The sequence below is a fragment of the Rhinoraja longicauda genome, chromosome 8 (genome assembly GCF_053455715.1).
Source record: "Rhinoraja longicauda isolate Sanriku21f chromosome 8, sRhiLon1.1, whole genome shotgun sequence".
In the NCBI taxonomy this organism is placed as follows: domain Eukaryota; kingdom Metazoa; phylum Chordata; class Chondrichthyes; order Rajiformes; family Arhynchobatidae; genus Rhinoraja; species Rhinoraja longicauda.
The window spans coordinates 64,322,185-64,342,958 of record NC_135960.1 but is presented as its reverse complement, the minus strand read 5'-3'; positions in this window follow the sequence as shown (position 1 = coordinate 64,342,958).

The following is a 20,774-nucleotide window of genomic DNA, read 5'->3' as shown; positions in this document are numbered from 1 at the left end:
TTTATATTCTTCAATAACCTTGCAGGTGGCACCTCATGAAATGGCTTCTGGAATCAAAGTACAGTATTCATACAGATTCCCTTTTATCCATAACATAAGGTACTTCAAAGTACAGCATTGAAAGGGCATCACATGATTTCTCCTTCAGAGCACCATACATGAACATGCCATTTGACCATGTGGCAAAGTAATTAGTAAAGATAACATACATGAAGCAAAATCATGTACTAATTAAAAAAATGATTGAAATTAAGCAACGGTCTATAAAATCATGAATTCAAATTAAGAGCTGCATAACAGGCAGTGACCTTGAACAAGAGTATATAAACCTTTAATAATAGTAAAGGTAAATAGTAAATAGTTTAGGGCGGCACGGTGGCACAACGGTGGAGTTGCTGCCTTACAGTGCTTGCAGCGCCGGAGACCCAGGTTCCATCCCGATTACGGGTGCTGCCTGTACGGAGTTTGTACGTTCTCCCCAGGACCTGTGTGGGTCCCCAGGACCGAGATCTCCGGTTGCCTCCCACACTCCAAAGACGTACAGGTATGCAGGTTAATTGTCTTGGTGTAAGTGTAAATTGTCTCTAGTTTGTGTACGACAGTGTTAATGTGCGGGGATTGCTGGTCGGCGCGGACTCGGCGGGCTGAAGGGCCTGTTCCCGTGCTGTATCTCTAAACTAAAACAAAATATACAGTATATGACCTTTAATAAGATATGGAGGTGTTTTGTGATGGATTCTTCAGACTACATGAAATACTGCATTAGCTGCTATGGATATTGACCTCTAGACCTCCAGGAATAAATGGTATGAAGTATAAGCAAACACAGGACAAGCTCAAAGTGTGCAATTATTAAAGTGGAGGCGGTAGTGGGAAATCATTGAATTATAAAAATCATATTAAGTGCTCCATTTAGGTAAAGGTCATTACTTTAAGCTGCATTCAGAGAGCAGAGCCAGAGGAACTTCTGTGAAAACATACATTGAGAGGTTATCTTTGGAACTCTGGCCCTGCTTTTAGGGCACACACCATTGAAATTATCATGTGTAGGAAAATAACTACAGATGCTGGTACAAATCGAAGGTATCACAAAATGCTGGAGTAACTCAGCAGGTCAGGCAGCATCTCTGGAGAGAAGGAATGGGTAATGTTTTGGGTCGAGACCCTTCTTCAGACTGATGTCAGGGGGGCGGGACAAAGAAAGGATATAGGTGGAGACAGGAAGACAGTGGGAGAACTGGGAAGGGAGAGGGGAAGAGAGGGACAGAGGAGCTATCTAAAGTTAGAAAAGTCAATGTTCATACCGCTGGGCTGCAAGCTGCCCAAGTGAAATATGAGGTGCTGTTCCTCCGATTTGCGGTGGGCCTTACTATGGCACTGGAGGAGGCCCATGACAGAAAGGTCAGACTGGGAATGGGAGGGGGAGTTGAAGTGCTCAGCCATCAGGAGATCAGGTTGGTTAAGGCAGACAGAGCGAAGGTGTTGAGCGAAACGATTGCCGAGCTAATGAAATTATCATTGTCACTAACTACCTAAACAATTCAGATTCAGCAGAGTTTAAATTCCTGCATATGAGTGATTCTACTGGACCAACGCTGGTTAAATATGCACTTGGGAGGTGATAGCAGGAAGCGGGTGCTGCTATAAACTTCCTTGTTGTACCACCATATTCAAAACCTATGGTGATACTGAAATCATCACACAATCTGCCATGATGTGACAAATTTAAAAAATCCCCTTAATTTTACCCAATACTTGATCTACGCTGCCACCCTGCTTAATCCCACTCCAGGTATCAGCTAAGTCATGTTTACGGACGATTCACCGACTTTGCTTTCCCAAACACTGCAATAAATACAAATTATTTTACCTCTTCTTAAGATCTGGATTGCCACTGCTATTTTCAGTTTGGACCTGGCTCAACTTTGCCTGTGTAGAGAAGGATTTAACTGCAAAGATTGGGTTAAATGATGTTTGTGTAGATCTACTTCTCGTTAGGGAGTCTACTACCTCCCTTTCTTCAGATTGATTGTGGGAAGACAGAAGAAAGCTGGAAAAAGGGAGTGAGGCAGAACAAGGTTACTTAAAATTAGAGAATTCAAAGTTTACGCTGTCGGGTTGAGGTGCTGTTCCTCCAGTTTGTGTGTGGCCTCACTCTGGCAAAGTAGGAGGTCCAGAACATAAAGATTAGTGTGGGAATGGTTAACAACCAGGAGATCCAGTAGGCCTTGGGGGACTGAGCAGAGGAGTTCAGAATTTTGTGATAGGCCTTGCAAAAGCCCATACAGACAATGCCAACTGCCCTGCCCTCGTCAACCATATTGACAACCTCTTCAAAATACTTTATCGGATTTATGAGATTTGATATCCCATGAACAAAGTCATACTAACTATCCCTAATCAGTTTGTGCCTCTCCAAATGCTGCTAGACCATGTCCCAAGGAAGTTTCTCCACCTTTGATTTCATAAAATGCTGGAGTAACTCAGCAGGTCAGGCAGCATCTCAGGAGAGAAGGAATGGGTGACGTTTCGGGTCGAGACCCTTCGTCTGAAGAAGGGTCTCGACCCGAAACGTCACCCATTCCTTCTCTCCTGAGATGCTTTCTGACCTGCTGAGTTACTCCAGAATTTTGTGAAATAAATCCCTTCGATTTATACCAGCATCTGCAGTTATTTTCTTACACTTCTCCACGACTGAACTCAGGCTCACAGGTCACCTGGCTTGTCCATCATGTCCTTTTTAAATAACAGTACAACATTAGTCCCATTCCAATCTTCCAGAACTTCACCTGTGGCTAAAGATGATGCAAACATCTCTGCAAGAGTCTCCGCAAATTCCTCCCTAGCTTCCCACAAGGCCCGAAAGCCATCCTTGTTCAAGGAACATTTGAATGGCGGGGAGGCAAAACGTTTGGGTATTTTTAAGGCGGGGATTGGCAGGCACTGGATCTGTAAGGGTGTCAAAGGTTATGGGGAGAAGGCAGGAGAATGGGGTTGAGAGGAAAGATAGATCAGCCATGATTGGATGGTGGAGTCGGCTCGATGGGCCGAATGGCCAAATACTGCTCCGATCACTTATAAACATAAACTTATGAATATGGACCAAATTACCTTAGGTGCCAAGGAATGACTTCTCCATTCTATGATTTTTTTTGTACGGATTCTTTTACCTGTGCTGTACTTTCTTATGAGTCCACCCACTGAGGCTTCACGCAGAGCATCAGTAAAGCCCTACTCCAGAATTCTCCAACAACATTTTAGCGAAAAAATTATTTAAAATAAATAAATAAATAAAACTTGTTAAAAGTCTGTGGTCGCTGGTTTATTTCACTCCCATGTTTAAATTGTGATGTTGCATTCTTAATGGTTTAATGTTTTATGCTTTATTCTTACTGTATGTTCGTGTTGTTACTTGCGAGCGGAGCACCGAGGCACATTCCTTGCATGTGTACGTACGCGCTTGGCCAATAAACGTATTCATTCATTCACATGATTAAAAACACTGCAATAAAGTAACTAATGCGTATTCCTGCACTAATGGTGTTTCTGCGGGGTAAATGGCATTCATCAGTTCAGCTTAGTCTAGTTTATAGTCAGGTGCACCGAGGTACAGTGAAAAACATTTGTTGCGTGCTAACCTGTCAGCGGAAAGACTATACATGGTTGATTACAATCAATGCATTTACAGTGTACAGATACATGATAAGGGAATAACGTTTAATGCAAGGTAAAGCTAGCAAAGTCCAATCAAGGGTAGTCCGAGGGTCTTCAAAGAGGTAGATAGCTCTGCTCTCTGGTTGTGGTATTCAAGTAAATAGAGATGCATTTCTTTCATTAGTCTGCTTGGGTGTTAACATGCTGCATTTCCAGCCGCACATGTCATTACACTGCTACTCAATGGATATTCCAATGGCAGAATGAGCTTATCGATAAACTGATCTGGGAGTGGTTTACCAGAACGCTGCCCGGATTAGATGCTATTAGCAAAAAGGAGAGGTCATTCTGAAGAAGAATCCCGACTGAAGCTTCACCTATTCATGTTCTTCAGAGGTGCTGCCTGACCCGTTGACTTACTCCAGCACCTTGAGTCCCTTTTTTTTGTAAATCAATAGACAATAGGTGCAGGAGGAGGCCATTCGGCCCTTCGAGCCAGCACCGCCATTCAATGTGATCATGGCTGATCATTCTCAATCAGTACCTCATTCCTGCCTTCTCCCTATACCCCCTGACTCCGCTATCCTTAAGAGCTCTATCTAGCTCTCTCTTGAATGCAGAGAATTGGCCCCCACTGCCTTCCGAGGCAGAGAATTCCACAGATTCCAGATAATTCAACATCTACAGTTCCTTGTTGCTACTTATTGCTGGCATTTGTGGGAGTGACTGCCAGCTTTATTTGACATTCTAGCTCATTGTATATGAGTTGATGTACTATAAAACTTCCACCTATCTTGCTTTGTGGAGCGATTTTAGCATATCTTTTCCTTCCACGTGCATGGACAGGAGCTAATAAGCATGACATTCATTGAGATCAAAATGGCAATGGGTGTGCTTTGAAACTGCTGTAGAAAATGTATCAAAAGCAGGAATAGAAATCAAGAATGGGTCACTATCTCGGCTGCTGGCTGTTCCGGAGAGAGGGATACGAGGTGACTTCTCAGGGTGTAGTTTCACATTGACAATACTTTGCATTTGGTACGATACAGCACAGCTTCAGTTTGGTGTGAAGCCAATTTGAGTCCCATTGAAGAGTTTTGGAATGCAGTAACAATGGCCTCACTGTCTGGAGATAAAGGTAACATCTGCCCAGCTCTGACCGTGAGTGAACCTCTGGGCTTATCACTGCAATATGACTGAGATAAAGGTGCTGCAGACCGATCAGCACTAATCCTGCACAGGACTTAAAAATGGTGACGTTAAAAAATGCAGAACATATCCACTCTATTAATACAAGAAGTAAAATGTAAACCATTTGAGCCGTGATACCACCTCATGCTATTTATCACTGCGTGAATTCATCTGAAGTAACGAGGATTTGGACAAGTAATGAAAAGGGAATCATTTTAATTTAGTTTCGTGACAAGCAAGTGAAGCAAAATGTTATTTAAAAAAAACCCCAAACATAGTGAACTTTTGTTCTGACTTTGAGGAGAGGATTAATTAAACCTGTTAAAACTTCAAACGGTCTCCACCATGTCCACTGCCCACACTAGTCAGGACCAGCCACCTGTCTCTGAAGAAATGGCGGCTGCCAAGTCCCACGAGCTTAAGAGACATATTAAACATGTCAGCTTTTCCACGCAATTCGGTATTGCAGGTCCTTGACTAAATTTGCACACCACTAATCCCTCGCATTTATTGATTTCAGCGTAGAAAGCACTAATGGGATCCATACCCTTTACTACTGCTTCTGTGAAATCAGCCCTTTGTCTCAGTAATTGGATTCCCGCTGAGAATGAAGCAAATTCCAACAAGACTTCTGTTCATTATAGGCTTCAAAACAGCCCTGTGAAGTGGGGAATAGTGTGTGAGAGAGGAAAGTGCAATCGAAGCAGGCTATGGACTCACTGACAGTCATTTTAATCCTCCGCACCTGAATATTGTTTAATCTCGGCCTTGAAACAGTTTCAATTTTCTGCTGAGAATTCTCCTATTAAACGTTTCCCCCTTCACCTTAAATTGTTCTGGATGGCGTAACAGATTTTGTTCTTAGGTGTTTTACAAGACAATGATTCAAGACTGCAGGTGGTAACTAGAGTATCCCAACAGCCATGTAACAGGTCCTGAATTAATTGAGTTGAATTATACCAATATTTCTCTTTGACTTCATGATAAGGGTGATGCCAGCCAGCATTGTAGGCCTCTTTCATTCTGATTGGTAGGTGCTTTGGAACCACAAACTGATAAGGAGATTCCAGAAATAATGGCAGAGTCCTTTGAAGTTTTATTTATTTTTCGTTTAGAGATACAGCGCGGAAACAGGCCCTTCGGCCCACCGAGTCCGCGCCGACCAGCGATCCCCGCACATTAATACTACCCTACACACACTAGAGACAATTTACATTTATACCAAGCCAATTAACCTACAAACCTGGACATCTTTGGAGTGTGGGAGGATACCAGAGATCCTGGAGAAAACCCACGCAGGTCACAGGGAGAACGTACAAACTCCGTACAGACAAGCACCCATAGTCAGAATGGAACCTGGGTCTCTGGCAGGGGTGCAGTGCTGCCGGAGCTCACCGGAGCCCCGCCCTGGCACCTCTGTAAAAAAAAAAGCCAAAATAAACCGGGGAATTTTAACTAGTGGGGAATTTAACAGCAGTGACAGCTCCGGCACCTAAAACATTAGCACTGCAACACTGGTCTTTGGCGCTTTAAGGTAGCAACTCTACCACTGCACCACCGTGCCGCCCTATTTAAGTCTCTGTATGTGGGTTTTCACAATTCACAATTCACAACTCTTCAATTATTTCATTCCACACCTGTATATTCATTCTGGCCTTTGTCCAAACATCTGCCTTTCGAATAACCCTCCTCAGCTGTGTTGGCGTATTACCTGCCAGGCTTTGTCCTGCTCCTCCTTTCTTCCAGTTTCCCTCCCCCTACCCACCCCCTGTAGTCAGTCTGAAGAAGTATTCTGAATTGAGTTGAGTTGAATTGAATTGAATTGAATTGAATTGAATGAATTGAATTGAATTGAATTGAGTTGAATTGAATTGAGTTGAATTGAATTGAAATGAATAGATTGTATTAACCAAGTATATATACATACAAGGAATTTGCCTTGGTGCTTTGCTTGCAAGTAACAACACGACATACAGTAAACAATTAAGAATAAAACATAAAACATTAAAACATTAAGAATAAAACATTATAGTTTAAACATGTGAATGAAATAAAATACCAGAGCAAAAGGAGGCTACAGACTTTTGGTTGTTAAGTAGAGCTACTGCTCATGGAAAAAAAGCTGTTTTTATGTCTGGCTGTGGCAGCTTTGACAGCCCGGAGTCGCCTTCCAGAGGGAAGTGCTTCAAAGAGTTTGTGACCAGGGTGAGAGGGGGCAGAGATGATCTTGACCCCTCATCTCTGACCCCTCTCACCCTGGCCACAAACTTCTGACCAGAAGCCTCATCATACATGTTCTCCTGAGATGCTGTTTGACCTATGGAGTAATTCCAGCACTGTGTCTTCCCAAGTGGCAGTGGGGATCATCAATAAAATGGCCCACTGCAGGAAAGTGAATCCATTTTAACATAAAAGAAGGTAGACACAAAATGCTGGAGTAACTCCGCGGGTCAGGCAGTATCTCTGGAGAGAAGGCATCGGTGGCGTTTTGGGTTGAGACCCTTCTTCAGACTGGTATCAGGGGAGTGGGCGGGACAGAGATAGAATGTGGTCGGAGGCAGTAAGACTGGTGGGAGAACTGTGAAGGGGGAGGGGATGGAGAGAGAGGGAAAGCAAGGGCTAATTAAAGTTAGAGAAGTCAATGTTCATACTGCTGGGGTGTAAGCTACCCAAGTGAAATATGAGGTGCTGTTCCTCCAATTTGCACTTGTCCTCACTCTGACAATGGAGGAGGCCCAGGACAGAAAGGTCAGATTGGGAATTGGAGGGGGAGTTAAAGTGCTGAGCAACCGGGATGTCAGGTAGGTTAAGGCGGACTGAGCGGAGGTGTTCAGCGAAATGATTGCCGAGTCTGCGCTTGGACTCGCTGATGTACAGACGTTGACACCTGGAACAGTGGATACAGTAGATGAGGTTGGAGGAGGTGCAAGTGAACCTCTGCCTCACCTGAAAAGACTGTTGGGGTCCTTGGATGGAGTCGAGGGGGGAGGTAAAGGGACAGGTAAAGGGGGGAGGTAAAGGGACAGATGTTACAGGGGAAAGTACCTGGGGAGGGGGTGGTTTGGGTGGGAAGAAATGAGTTGACCAGGGAGTTGCGGAGGGAACGGTCTCTGCAGAAAGCAGAAAGGAGTGGAGATGGGATGGTGTGGCCAGTGGTGGGATCCCGTTGGATGTGGTGAAAGTGTTGGAGGATTATATGCTGTATGCGACGGCTGATGGGGTAGAAGGTGAAGACAAGGGGGACTCGGTCCTTGTTGCGAAGGGGAGGGGGAGCAAGAGTGGAGCTGCGGGATATCGAGGAGACCCTAGTGAGAGCCTCGTCTATAATGGAATAGGGGAACCCCCGCTTCCTAAAGATTTTTTTAGATTTTTAGATTTAGATTCTACAACGCGGAAACAGGCCCTTTCGGCCCATCAAGTCCGCGCTGCCCAGCGATCCCCGCACATTAACACTATCCTACACACACCAGGGACAATTTTTACATTTACCCAGTCAATTAACCTACAAACCTGCACGTCTTTGGAGTGTGGGAGGAAACCGAAGATCTCGGAGAAAACCCACGCAGGTCACGGGGAGAACGTACAAACTCCGTACAGACGGCGCCCGTAGTCAGGATCGAACCATTCGCTGTAAGGCAGCAACTCTACCGCTGCGCCACCGTGCCGCTTGAGGACGGTGAATGAGGACATTTCCGATAATCTAGTATGGAAAACCTCATCCTGGCCGCAGATGCAGAATTGGGAGTAGGAGATAGAGTCTTTTAAGATAAAATAGTCAGCGTTATGTTTTGGTTCACCTCGAGGGCAGTCATTCTATAGGCTAGTATTCCCCTGGTGTGATGTTCAGGTGCAATATTATAAGAGCATAACTTTATTGGTGTCGATTTGAGGGAATAATTTACAAATTTACAAATTACAAATTTACAAAGCAAGTTTTGCTAGATTACATTTTACAGTTTTCTTTTTATCAAAAAATGTATTCAATTATTAAAAATAATATTTACAATACAATAAAACAAAGCAGAACCCACCACCATAATACAAGACAAACAAATATACTAGATGAACTACTATACAACTATGTTACAATCCTTGTCCAGGATGCATTCAACCCCTCGTGGTGCCCAGCGGTCCCGGAAATTACCCAGGGTACCCGTGGACAGCGCGATTACATTCTACAGTTGAATTTATCAGGGAAACCAGCCTTTCAATTTAGTTTATGGTTACAGAGAGCACTTGCATCAAATATTAGGCAGTCCAGGGACGTTGAGGGTACGTTATGTGTCTCTTAAATGTCTTCTACTATTTAGATTCAAGTGGTAAATGCAGATGATATCGTATGAAGTGACTGGGAAAAATGAAGGAGATTAATTCTAAGGCAGGAATTAACTTACATATTTGAAGATGAAGTAGATTCTTGACTTTTATCTGTATTGATGGTAATTCATTTATTTGATTCCTCTGTCTGGCATCTATATTTATTGAAAACACGATTTGTACCATTATCTAAAAATATTATGATGTAACAAATATTATTAGCAATTCCTTCTGAACTTTTACACTGGCTCTAACGTGCCACAAGGGTCATGTTCTGACTTGCGGGGAGAAAGATAGCCTTTGATACCTCAAGAACTTTGTTCTTTTTAAATGCATTTCAGTCGTATCTATAACATCACAAAAAAAAATAATCTCAAAATGCTCCAAGGAATTTTTCTAAGAAAATATTGGATGCCAAAATAAAGAGGTGACAAAAGCTTCGAAAGAGTGGAAATAGAGGTGGACAAGTTAAGGTGGGGAATTCCATAGTTTAGTGACTTGAAAGCTGAAAAGGCAAAATTTATTGGAGAAATTAACTCCAGGCATGTGAAATGAGAAACTAGGGTACCACAGAGGGTGTATCTTATGAACCTGGACTTAGGAAACTTACAGAGAGGGAGATATAGAGGTAGGGAGGGGTTTGAAAACAAGGGCAAGGATATATGTTCAAAGTTTTGTGTAGCTGTAACAGGAAGCAAGACGTCAGGAAGTAAGTTGGTAATGGGTTAACAGGTCATGGTGTGAGGTAGGACATTGGCAGCAGATTTTAGGAGTCTTCAGATTTGTGCAGTGTCTAAATGCCCTCCACAGGAAAGAAGTTCTAATGGCTTTCCTGAGGAAACTGCAGATTTGAATGCATCATTCAGCAATTAGTTGAAAGATAAATGAGAATAGTTGTACTATCAACAGGAGGATATGACAACTCATTTAGATCCATTTTTCTTGGCACCATAATGAAGATCATTTGTCTCTCCACAGGAGGGAAGCAACCCTCCCATTCCCCGGGCCATTACAACTCTCTCTCCAACTTCATCCTGCGAGTGACCTCTGAACTCACACAAGAGAACTCTCGCAAGAAGGGCGGCACGGTGGCGCAGCGGTAGAGTTACTGCCTTACAGCACTTGCAGCGCCAGAGACCAATGTGCAATCCCGACTACAGGTGCTGTCTGTACGCTCTCCCCGTGACCTGCGTGGGTTTTCTCTGAGCTCTTCGGTTTCCTCCAACACTCCGAAAACGTACAGGTTTGTAGGTTAATTGGCTGGGTATAAATGTACAATTGTCCCTAGTTTGTGAAGGATAGTGTTGGTGTGCAGTCGGCATTGCTGGTCGGCATGGACTTGGTGGGCCGAAGGGCCTGTTTCTGTGCTGTATCTATAAACTAAACTAAAGAAGCTGATGAATACAGGAACCCAAGAGAAGTTAAAAGGGGGGAAGAGAAGTTAAAAGCGAAAATGCTGGAAGTGCACAAAATCTAAAGAGGATTTGGTGTAAACTATTGTGTCAAGAGTATCATTGTGGGTGACTTTGCTATTGAATGTGATTGCTCCAACATGCCAAGGCTTTGGGTTTGTTTGCCTTTGACATTACAAATTGATGTACACATTGTTCTGCTTAGTTTAGCACATGGTGTGCTATTGCATTGTTCTTCTTATTATCTGGCATTGTGTCCTCTTCAAAGGAAGGATGAGCTGCACAAATCTACTTGGTGATTATTTGGAACAAGGCTCAGATCAGTTCAGAGGAAACATTGCAAGTTTCAGAAGCTAGAAGCAGATTCAATATATAGATCAGGCCTGTCATCATAGATAAAAATGGCCGTTGTAGATTTCAAATTAAGTTCTTAGACATGACTCAGAATTAAGAGGCAGGCGAGTCTTTCATTTCAATAAATAGCTTTCAACGGGCAGAAAAACGCATCCATTCCTGCAAGGTAGACACAAAATGCTGGAGTAACTCAGCGGGTCAGGCAGCATCTCAGGAGAGAAGGAATGGCTGACGTTTTGGGTCGAGACCCTTCTTCAGACTGATGTCAAGGGAAGTCACTATAAGAGGATGTCCTGCAAAGTCACTATAAGATCTTAGAGTCAAAGTGCCATACTGTTATACGGGCCCTTCAGTCCAATTTGTCCATGCCAACCAAGATGGTCACACTTGCTTATGCTTAGCCGATATCCCTCCAAAACGTTTCTATTCACATACCGGTCTTAATTTATTTTAAACACTGTAACTGCACCTGATGTTGCAGCTTTTCCTCTCTACTTGTTCCACATACCCACCACCCTCTGTATTAAGAGGTCGCTCCTCAGGTGCCTTTTAAATCTTTGTCCACTCACCTTAAGTTTATGCTCTCTAGTTTAAGACACCCCTACTTCGGGAAAAATACTTTGACCCTTCACCTTTTCTACGCCCTTCATGATTTTATACACCGCTAGGGTCCCTCTCAACCTCCTTCACTCCAGGAAATATATCCCAGTCTTTCCAGCCTCTCCAAGCCCTCCAGTCGCGGGAACAGTCAAAAATCTTTTCTAAGCTCCTTTCAGCTTAATTCCCACAACTGGAGTGATCAGAAATGAGCACAATATTGTAAATGCGATTTCAGCAAAGCAACCTAATGTCCCAACTCCTATACTCAGTGGCCTGACTGATGAAGGCAAGTGCGCCCAATACCTTCCTCACCACCCAATCTATCTGTGTTGCCACTTTCAGGGAACTGTGTATCTGTACCCCTCGGTCTCATTTGCTTTACAACATTCCCGAGGCCCTATCATTTACTCTGCCAGCCCTGCCTCACTTACCAAAATGCTATACTTCACAGTTGTCTGATTAAAACCCATAGCGGCACGGTGGCGCAGCGGTAGAGTTGCTGCCTTTCAGCTAATGCAGCGCCGGAGACTCAGGTTCGATCCTGACTACGGGGGCTGTACTGTACGGAGTTTGTACGTTCTCCCCGTGACCTGCGTGGGTTTTCTCCGAGATCTTCGGTTTCCTCCCACACTCCAAAGACGTACAGGTATGTAGGTTAATTGGCCGGGCAAATGTAAAAATTGTCCCTAGTGGGTGTAGGATAGTGTTAATGTGCGGGGATCGCTGGGCGGCGCGGACCCGGTGGGCCGAAGGGCCTGTTTCTGCGCTGTATCTCTGAATCTAAATCTAAATAAAAAATTCTGCCATTAATAGACCCAAGACCCACTCCTCCAGTTCATCCAGATCCCATTGTAATCTTAAATACCCTTCTTCTTCACTGCCCACTCCACCACTAATTTCCGCATCATTTACGAAGTTACTATTCATGTTAATAACAGTGTAACCCAAATTATTATAATATATATATATATAATATATATATTATATATATATATTGGGCCCAAACCTCTCCTGCATTGATGCAGCACCCTCTCCTCCCCCCTCCCTACTCCCCCCCTCCACCCCCTCCCTCAACCCCCCTTATCCTCCCTCCTCACCCCCCCCCTCCCTCCCTAGGAGATAGATTTAAACTTTAAAATGTGAATAACTTAAAAAATATAACACCGATTTCCATGAAACTTCTTCCATTAGCACCAAAGAGACGATGGTGAGTAAGGTGGGCCTAAAATTGTCGTGCTATCGTGTACCGTTTTGGCTGTAGTTCAGGAACAAACAAACAAACAAACGAGAGTTTAAGTATATAGATATATATATATGACAAACAGCAGTGGATCCAGTACCAATCCTTGTGACACACCCACTGGTCGCCAGCCTCCAATTTACAGAAGCCAATTAACCAACAAACCAATCTGAAAAACGTCTGAACTTTGAATATTCTGAACCAATCTGAAAAATCATCTGAATTCTCCTCCAGCTTTTTATATTTCACTCAATGAGAATTGATAAATTTCTCCTCTTTGAAGGATTTAAATCTAATTTGTTGACCTGTCTTCGGTCTTTACAGATTTTGTTGGATCTGGTGAACATATCAGAATTTACACGTGGGAATTATAGATGAACAATTCAGCTGTGGATGCAGGCTCAGAATTAGACACTTTCTTACATGTATTTATAGTATAATTCTGTGCAGATTGATTAGTGTCAGTTTTATCTTTCCTTTTAACATGCAGTACTCCGCCAAGGGGCATTAAGGTGAACACAATATCTTTGAATTCCTGTCAGGACTGGAATTCAAAGCCAAGTTTTAACATGGAGAATGTGTCACTGTTCCCTCCCAGGGGAAATGATTTGAAATCCCAGTCTTGTCATTCATACAATGAGTTCAAGGTTTATTTCTCACGTGTGAACCTTCCTGTTTCAGAACCATGACTGTGATCACAACAGAAGGTTGCTCCTAATCCAGTACATTTTGTATCAGTGCACAACTATACGCTGTTGATTGCTCCTTCAATTCAATGGGTAACTTCAGCAGAGAAAAACTTGTGTTCAATTATCATCATATCATATCATATCATATATATACAGCGCGGAAACAGGCCTTTTCGGCCCACCAAGTCCGCGCCGCCCAGCGATCCCCGTACATTAACACTATCCTACACCCACTAGGGACAATTTTTTTAAAACATTTTTTACCCAGCCAATTAACCTACATACCTGTACGTCTTTGGAGTGTGGGAGGAAACCGAAGATCTCGGAGAAAACCCACGCAGGTCACGGGGAGAACGTACAAACTCCTTACAGTGCAGCACCCGTAGTCAGGATCGAACCTGAGTCTCCGGCGCTGCATTCGCTGTAAAGCAGCAACTGAACTTGCCTCAGACCAGATGAGAGTAGTGATGCTATAATTGCTCAATATACAGTAACAAGGGAGCATGGTTCTTTTACAGATTGTTATCTGACAATTCTGACAGAAATTGAAGAGTGGCCATTGTTTGGAGACAAGACATTTGGATTCTTTCTTCCCATGACCCCAGTCTGATTCCTGAAAGCTTTGCCAACTCTTATAATCAGGTGTGTAGGAAAGAACTGCAGATGCTTGTTTAAATCGAAGATAGACACAAAATGCCGGGGTAACTCAGCAGGACAGGCAGCACCTCTGGAGAGAAGGAATGGGTGACGTTTCGGGACGAGACCCTTCTTCTCGACCCGAAACATCACCCATTCCTTCTCTCCAGAGATGCTGCCTGTCCCGCTGAGTTACTCCAGCATTTTGTGCCTATCTTCTTATAATCAGATGTCAGGGATGCTATGAAGGCAATTTCCAATCATGCCCCCACCACAAATCTGGGTGCATTTTCCCACTTTATATACAGCACATAGAACGTAGAACAGAGCATGGAATGGTATAGTACAGGAGCAGGCACTTTGGTGCACAATGTTCATGCCAAACATGATGCTGAAGCTAAATTAATCTCCACTGCCTGCATGTGATCCATATCCCTCCATCCCCTGCATATAATGTGCCTATCTAAACGCTTCTTAAATGCCACCATTGTATCTGCCTCCTCCACTTGCGCGTGATTCATATTCCTCATGTAACATGACTTCCTGAAACTTATAATCAATGCCCTAACCGATAAAGCTGAGCATTTCATTACTCTATTTACTGTCTGAAGAATGGTCTCGACCCGAAACGTCACCCATGAGTCTGAAGAAGGGTCTCGACCTGAAACGTCACCCATTCCTTCTCTCCTGAGATGCTGCCTGACCTGCTGAGTTACTCCAGCATTTTGTGAATAAATACCTTCGATTTGTACCAGCATCTGCAGTTATTTTCTTACACTCTATTTACTGTGTTACCACTTGTAGGGAGCTATGGACTCAGTCTCCAAGATCCCTCAATGCTGTTCAGGGTCCTACCATCAACTGTATACAACCAAGGTTGGGAGTTCAACATGCAGGGGTATTCAATATTCACATAGACAGAAAGGAAGAGGTGGGGTGGCATTGCTGGTTAAAGAGGAGATTAATGCAATAGTAAGGAGAGACATTAGCTTGGATGCTGTAAAATTTGTACGGGTAGAACTGCGAAATAGCCAAGGGCAGAAAACGCTTGTTGGAGTTGCATACAGACCACCAAACAGCAGTAGGGAGGTTGGGGATAACATTAAGCAGGAAATTAGGGATGTGTGTAGCAAAGGTACAGCAATTATCATGGGTGACTTTAATTTACATATAGATTGGGTTAACCTAATTGGTAACAGCACTGAGGAGGAGGATTTCCTGGAGTGCATACGGGATGGGTTTCTAAGCCAATATGTAGAGGAACCAACTAGAGGACAGGCCATCCTAGACTGGGCATTGTGTAATGAGGAAGGACTAGTTAGCGATCTTGTTGTGCAAAGCCCCTTGGACAACACTGACCATAATATGGTGGAATTGTACATTAGGATGGAGAGTGACACGGTTAATTCAGAGACTAGGGTCCTGAACTTAAAGAAAGGTAACTTTGATGGTACGAGACGGGAATTGGCTAGGATAGACGGGCAAATTATACTTAAAGGGTTGACGGTGGAGAAGCAATGGCAAAGATTTAAAGATCGCAGGGATGAATTACAACAATTTTTCACCCCTCTCTGGCGTAAATATAAAACAGGGAAGGTGTCTCAACCGTGGCTGATGAGGGAAATTAGGGAAAGTGTTAAATCCAAGGAAGAGGCATATAAATTGGTCAGAGGAAGCAGCAAACCGGAGGGCTGGGAGAAATTGGGATGACAAAGGGGTTAATTAAATGGGGGGAAATAGAGCTTGAAAGAAAGCTAGCGGGGAATATAAAAACAGACTGTAAAAGCTTCTATAGATATGTGAAGAAGAAAATATATATAACAAAATAACTGCAGATGCTGGTACAAATCGAAGGTATTTATTCACAAAATGCTGGAGTAACTCAGCAGGTCAGGCAGCATCACAAAAGAGAAGGAATGGGCGATGTTTTGGGTCGAGACCCTTCTTCAGACTGATGTCAGGGGGACGGGACAAAGGAAGGATATAGGTGGAGACAGGAAGATAGAGGGAGATCTGGGAAGGGGAGAGGAAGAGAGGGACAGAGGAACTATCTAAAGTTGGAGAAGTCAATGTTCATACCACTGGGCTGCATGCTGCCCAGGCGAAATATGAGGTGCTGTTCCTCCAATTTCCGGTGGGACTCACTATGGCACTGGAGGAGGCCCATGACAGAAAGGTCAGACTGGGAATGGGAGGAGGAGTTGGAGTGCTCAGCCACCGGGAGATCAGATTGGTTAACGAGAGTATTTGAGTATCGGAGCAAGGAGGTCCTCCTGCAGTTTTACATGACCCTGGTGAGACCACACCTGGAGTATTGTGTGCAGTTTTGGTCTCCTAATTTGAGGAATGACATTCTTGCTATTGAGGGAGTACAGCGAAGGTTCACCAGGTTAATTCCTGGGATGGCAGGACTGACGTATGATGAAAGAATGGATCGACTGGGCTTATATTGACTGGAATTTAGGAGGATGAGAGGGGATCTTGTGAAAACATATAAAATTCTTAAGGGATGCAGAAAAAATGTTACCGATGTTTTGGGGAGTCCAGAACTAGGGGACACAGTTTAAGAATAAGGGGTAGGCCATTTAGGATTGAGATGAGGAGAAACTTTTTCACCCAGAGAGTTGTGAATCTGTGGAATTCTCTGTCACAGAAGGCAGTGGAGGCCAATTCACTGGATGTTTTCAAGAGAGAGTTAGATTTAGCTCTTAGGGCTAATGGAGTCAAGGGATATGGGGAGAAAGCAGAAACGGGGTGCTGATTTCGGATGATCAGTCATTATAAAAATTGAATGGCAATGGTTCAGACATCCTCATTCATAACTATCTTAAATTTTACGGAGTTGTGATCACTATCCCCAAAATGGTTTTCCACTGAAACAATAGTCCACTGACTAGGCTTGTTTCCCAGCATGAACCCTCCTTGAATTGGACTATCCACATAAGGTTTCAGGATACCCTCTTGGATATGCCTAACAACCTCTTTTGCACTGAGTAAGTCTCAGACAAAATGGTGGAAGTTACATTCTAGAGGCCACAACATCATAGTTCCAAGCACTGATCTCAGTTCCAAATGTATCTCCTTGACTTGCAATAAACACACTTCAGCCCATCAGTTATGGCATATTCCTCAATTTCTCTTTGCAAGGAAACCTATAACCACTACCTTCCCATCAGTCATTCTATTTGATGACCTTCTTTGGTCCCCACTCTCCTGCAAGTCTACTAGGTTAATTCCCGGAATGGCGGGACTGTCATATGTTGAAAGACTGGAGCGACTAGGCTTGCATCCACTGGAATTTAGAAGGATGAGAGGAGATCTTATCGAAACGTATAAGATTATTAAGGTTGTTAAGGTTATTAAGATTATTCGCCTGGGCAGTTTGCAGCCCGGTGGTATAAACGTCGACTTCTCCAACTTTAGATAGCTCCTCTGTCCCTCCCTTCCCCTCCTCCTTCCCAGATCTCCCTCTATCTTCCTGTCTCCACCTATATCCTTCCTTTGTCCCGCCCCCCTGACATCAGTCTGAAGAAGGGTCTCGACCCGAAACGTCACCCATTCCTTCTCTCCCGAGATGCTGCCTGACCTGCTGAGTTACTCCAGCATTTTGTGAATAAAAAGATTATTAAGGGGTTGGACACGTTGGAGGCAGGAAACATGTTCCCAATGTTGGGGGAGTCCAGAACAAGGGGCCACAGTTTAAGAATAAGGGGTAGGCCATTTAGAACTGAGATGAGGAAAAACATTTTCAGTCAGAGAGTTGTGAATCTGTGGAATTCTCTGCCTCAGAAGGCAGTGGAGGCCAATTCTCTGAATGCATTCAAGCGAGAGCTAGATAGAGCTCTTAAGGCTAGCAGAGTCAGGGGGTATGGGGAGAAGGCAGGAACGGGGTACTGATTGAGAATGATCAGCCATGATCACATTGAATGGCGGTGCTGGCTCGAAGGGCCGAATGGCCTCCTCCTGCACCTATTGTCTATATTCTATTGTCTAAGTCTAGTTTAAACCCTCCTGAGTCGCACTAGCTAACCTCCCTGCAAGAATATTGGTCTGCCTCCAGTTCAGGTGCAACCCATTTCTCTCATACAGATCAGCTCTGCCCCAGAAGAAGTCCCAAAGTTCCAAACATTTGAATCCTTTCCCCTGCTCATCCAACTCCTTGCTAACTCCTCAGCCACACATTCACCCATCCCATCTTCCTATTCCTACACTCATGACCATGCGGCACTGGAAGTAATCAGGAGATCACTACCCTTGAGGTTCTGCTTTTTAACCTTTTGTCTCACTCCCTGAATTCATTCAGCAGGACCTCATCTGTTTTCTTACCAATGTCACAGATGAACAAAATGCGTTATCCTATATCCACATTCAGTTGCAGTCAATGAATTATTCGTGTTTACCTTTTGTCAGAGATAATATACAATTCAATATTAGCAGTTTTCTCAGAGATAATGAATCATTCTGTTTTAGCAGTCTGTCACGTTTAGATAATGTCAATGTTAGTGAGGTTAATTTACTTTTTATTAGTTAGACTCCAATAGCATTGGTTAGGCTTGCTATTTTTACAACATGTTCTTAACTTTCCTTTATTTTAATAAAATAACCTTATCAAAAAGCAAATTTACTAATTAATTTTACTTCCGCACCAAAGAGGCCGGGCGCTGTTGGGGTCCTTCGGCCAGACCCTGTGTCGGCGATGCGGGCACTGATGGCAGATGTTGGCGGCCGTCGAGGCGGCGGTCGTCGAGGTTCCCGATCGTCGAGGTGGGCGGTCGAGGTCGGAGGTCAGGATCAAGGATGGCACCGGCGTCAAGGACAGGCGAACCGGAGGACGCGCTGCCAAGAACAAAGGAGGACCCGGTATTGAATACTTTGGAACTTTGTCGGTGTCCTTTATGCGGTGCCAATTTGCATATCTTGGGTAAGCAAAACCCAAATTATAACACCGTGACTTATCACATGTGACAATAAAGTATCATTCATTCATATCTATAACTGTGTTTTGATAGAAATTATCACGGGAGGTTTTAGCTTACATACACAGAGAGCTGCACTCATTGTCCAATTTTGATGGTCCTCCCAAATATTTGATAACACTGGAGGATAGCCTACCTCTTTTTAACAATAACTACTGCTTAGGAATTTCTTTGACAAAGTAACCGAAGAAAAGCGAAAGTTTCATTTTACACAGCATAAATGTCGGAGGACTGCCTGAATTCAACACAATTTACAATGTACCTTCATAGAAGTTGTAAACAGCTGAATGGGCGAAACTCATTGTGAAATGCTCGATACCCACTTTCTCAAGCGAAATCATTGGTTGAATATTGAATGCATAACAGAGATTATTGAATCCTGGGAGTCATAGAGTCATACAGCACGGAAACAGTTAAACGTTAGCGCGGCACGGTAGCGCAGCGGTAGAGTTGCTGCTTTACAGCGAATGCAGCGCCGGAGACGCAGGTTCGATCCTGACTACGGGTGCTGCACTGTAAGGAGTTTGTACGTTCTCCCCGTGACCTGCGTGGGTTTTCTCCGAGATCTTCGGTTTCCTCCCACACTCCAAAGACGTACAGGTATGTAGGTTAATTGGCTGGGTAAATGTAAAAAAAATTGTCCCTAGTGGGTGTAGGATAGTGTTAATGTACGGGGATCACTGGGCGGCACGGACTTGGTGGGCCGAAAAGGCCTGTTTCCGGCTGTATATATATGATATGATAAAACGATATACAGTCTCTTAATTCTCCCTTAATTCTCCCTAAACTGATTTAGTTCATCCATTCACATGGATATTGAGTGTTTCTGCCTTTAAGAACCAGGACTACATAGCAGTGTGACTTATAATCCATTGTTGCCTCAATTATTACTGTGAATTGGATATTAATTACTATTGTGCAAGAATTTGTGATGAATGAGACAACAATATTTACTCACGTTACAAAACCAAAATGTAGTCAAATGTAGTACCTAGTTCAAGCTTGGGAGACTGAAGCTGAGCAAAGGGAAAGCTGTAATGGAATGCAAAGAAAAAGGCAGTGGCACTCTCCGTGTACAGCAGAGGTGATGACAGGTACTGGACATGCTGTATATAATGGTGAGAAAGAAAAATATGAAAGGATGCAGCCATTTGCTTTGTATATAAAACAGATGAAAACGTCCTTGAGACCAAATCACATCTTCAAAGTACTTGGCACACCATGACCGTGTATCAAAAGAGGAAGAGGTATTACTTGCAAAATGATAGGACTGATAGGATGTTCCAGAAGGCATAGGTTAAAGGTGAAGGGGAGAAGATTTAATAGGAATCTAAGGGGTAACTTTTTCACACAAAGGGTGGTGGGTGGATGGAATAAGCTGCCAGAGGAGGTAGTTGAGCCAGAACTATCTCAACGTTTTAAGAAACTGTTTGACAGGTACACAGATAGGACAGGTTTGGAGGGGTATGGATCAAACGTGGGCAGATGGGATTAGTGTAGTTGGGACATGCTAACCGGTGTGGGCAAGTTGGGCCGAAGAGCCTGTTTCCACACTGTATCACTCTATGACTCTGTGACTCTATGACTGGAGATGTAGTAAATGTTGGTGAGTCCATTATTTAAGATGCCAGATGAATGGAATGTATTTCATAGAGAGGGTACAAAGCACCAACTTTATATGACATTTCGCATCAATCAATTTCAA